Genomic DNA, 3,237 nt, shown 5'->3' on the forward strand with positions numbered 1-3,237 from the left:
CCGGCACTATTCAGATGGTGCAGAACTCTGTTTCTTTCGGAGGAGCTGCGACTGAAGACCCCAACATGCACATAAGGAATTTTGTCAAGATTTGCAGTACTTTCAAATATAATGGTGTGACTGATGAGGCTATCAAGCTGAGGCTTTTCCCATTCTCACTAAGGGATAAAGCTAAGGGCTGGTTACATTCTGAACCAGCTAGGTCCATCACTACTTGGCAAGATCTTGCGCAAAAGTTTCTGGTGAAGTTTTATCCAATGGCAAAGACTGCTGCTATGAGGAGTGCTCTTACTCAGTTTGTGCAGCAACCTACAGATTCTATGTGCGAAGCTTGGGAGCGCTATAAGGAAATATTGAGAAAGTGTCCACATCATGGAATGCCCGATTGGATGGTGATCACTGGTTTCTATAATGGTTTGGGGGCACAATCTCGGCCCATGCTCGATGCAGCAGCTGGAGGCGCCTTGTGGGCCAAGAGCTATGCTGAGGCTTATAACCTTATTGAGACTATGGCTGCAAATGAGCATCAAAACCCAACTCAAAGGATGATGCCGGGGAAGGTAGCAGGTATTCTGGAAGTCGATGCAGCCACCGATATTGCAGCACAGCTCCAAGCGCTGTCTATGAAGGTTGATTCTCTAGCTACATATGGAGTTAATCAAATAGCTATAGTTTGTGAGCTTTGTGCAGGTTCTCATGCTACGGATCAGTGTTCTCTTGTTAATGAATCTGTTCAGTATGTGAACAATTATCAGCGACAACAGCAGCCTGTGACAACTACTTATCATCCTAACAACAAAAATCATCCAAATTTCAGCTGAGGTAATAATCAGAATGCTATTTAGCCACCATATCAGCAAGGTGTGAGTAAACAGTTCAATCCACCTGGATTCCAACAACCACAGCAGTATGCTCAAAGGAAATCATATCCTCAACAGGGAGGTTCAGCTGCACCCACTAGTGCTGATTTTGAGGAACTTAAGCTGTTATGCAAGAGTCAGGCGGTGTCGATCAAGACCTTGGAAAATCAAATCGGTCAAATAGCCAATGCAGTGCTCAATCGTCAACCTGGCATACTTCCCAGTGACACGGAAGTGCCGCTGTCGATCTTTAAAAAGTTGGACTTGCCTGATCCAAAGCCCACCTACATGTCTCTACAATTGGCTGATCGTTCTATTACTTACCTAAGAGGCATAGTGGAGGATGTGCTAGTCAAGGTGGATAAGCTCTTCTTTCCTGCAAACTTTGTTATTCTGGATTTCGAGGAAGATAAGAAGATTCCCATAATCTTGGGAAGACCTTTTTTGGCTACTGGTCGTACCTTGATAGATGTGCAGAAAGGTGAACTTACTATGCGGGTGCAGGATCAGGATGTGACCTTTAATGTATTCAAAGCAATGAAATTCCCTACAGAAGATGAGGAGTGCTTAAAAGTGGATTTGATTGATTCTGCGGTTACTTCCAAACTCGATCATATGCTAATGTCTGATGCATTAGAAAAGGACTTAGTGGGGGATTTTGACAGTGATGATGAGGATGGCAACGAGCAATTACAATATCTTAATGCTTCTCCCTGGAGGCGAAAGCTGGACATGCCGTTTGAATCTCTTGGTACTTCTGACCTCAAGAATGCTGAAGGAAAGCTCAAACCATCAATTGAGGAAGCACCTACCGTGGAGCTTAAGCCATTGCCTGAATACTTGAGGTATGCTTTTTTAGGTGATGCATCTACATTACCTGTTATTATTGCATCTTACCTTTCAGGTAGTGAGGAGGACAAACTCTTAAGGATTTTGAGAGAATTCAAATCGGCTATTGGATGGACCATAGCAGACATCAAAGGGATCAGCCCTTCATATTGCATGCATAAGATTCTGCTAGAGGAAGGTAGTAAGCCAACTGTTGAGCAACAGCGCAGACTTAATCCTATCATAAAGAAGGTGGTGAAGAAAGAAATTCTGAAATGGCTGGATGCAGGCATCATTTATCCTATTTGTGACAGTTCTTGGGTGAGCCCCGTGCAATGTGTGCCTAAGAAAGGAGGTATCACTGTGGTAGCAAATGAGAAGAACGAGCTCATCCCCACTTGAACAGTCACATGATGGAGAGTATGCATGGACTACCGAAAGTTGAACAAGGCCACGAGGAAGGATCACTTCCCTCTTCCGTTTATTGATCAGATGTTTGACAGGTTGCTGGTCATGAGTATTATTGTCTTCTGGATGGCTACTCGGGGTATAATCAGATTTGTATTGCACCAAAGGATCAAGAAAAGACTACCTTCACTTGTCCATTTGGCACGTTTGCTTTTCGCAGAGTTTCGTTTGGGTTATGTGGCGCACCGGCCACTTTTCAGAGATGTATGATGGCTATATTCTCTGACATGATTGGAAATAATGTCGAGGTGTTCATGGACGACTTCTCCGTCTTTGGACATTCATATGATGAATGTTTAAATAATCTTCGTGCCGTGCTCAAAAGGTGTGTGGAAACTAATTTGGTGCTCAATTGGGAAAAATGTCATTTTATGGTGCGTGAAGGCATTATTCTTGGGCATAAGGTCTCTAGCAAAGGTCTTGAGGTGGATAAAGCCAAGGTAGGAGTAATTATAAATCTTCCACCACCTATTTCTGTGAAAGGAATCCGTAGTTTTCTTGGTCATGCGGGTTTTTATCGGCGTTTCATCAAGGACTTTTCGAAGATATCTAAGCCGCTGTGCAACTAGCTTGAGAAGGATGTGCCTTTCAAATTTGATGATGACTACTTAATGGCATTCGAGACTCTTAAGAAGAGTTTGATCACCGAACCTATTATTACAGCACTGGATTGGACAGAGCCTTTTGAGATGATGTGTGATGCAAGTGATTATGCGGTAGGCGCAGTTCTTGGGCAGGGCAAGAATAATCTCTTTCATGTGGTCTACTATGCTAGCAAGACCATAAATGGGGCCCAAATGAACTACACCACTACTGAGAAGGAGCTCTTGGCTATAGTCTTTGGTTTCGAAAAATTTCGATCTTATCTGCTTGGGACAAAAGTGACAGTATTCACTGATCATGCAGCCATTCGCTATTTGGTTTCCAAAAAGGATTCGAAGCCGAGACTCATTCGTTGGGTGCTCTTACTACAGGAATTTGAGTTAGAGATCAAGGATCGAAAAGGTACTGAGAATCAAGTAGCTGACCATCTCTCTAGATTGGAGAATCCCGAGTCTACTTCACATGATAAGACATTGAT

The 3,237-nt window shown here is 43.3% G+C and overlaps 1 non-coding gene across 1 annotated transcript; it reads right to left on the reverse strand.

The window, feature by feature from the left end:
• Positions 1–272: 272 nt before the first annotated feature.
• LOC141675696 (small nucleolar RNA R71) lies at positions 273–379 on the reverse strand. The gene has a single exon (XR_012556336.1). It is a non-coding gene; the product is annotated as a small nucleolar RNA R71 (small nucleolar RNA).
• Positions 380–3,237: the final 2,858 nt, after the last annotated feature.

The sequence above is a fragment of the Apium graveolens genome, chromosome 7 (assembly GCF_009905375.1).
Source record: "Apium graveolens cultivar Ventura chromosome 7, ASM990537v1, whole genome shotgun sequence".
Lineage (NCBI taxonomy): Eukaryota > Viridiplantae > Streptophyta > Magnoliopsida > Apiales > Apiaceae > Apium > Apium graveolens.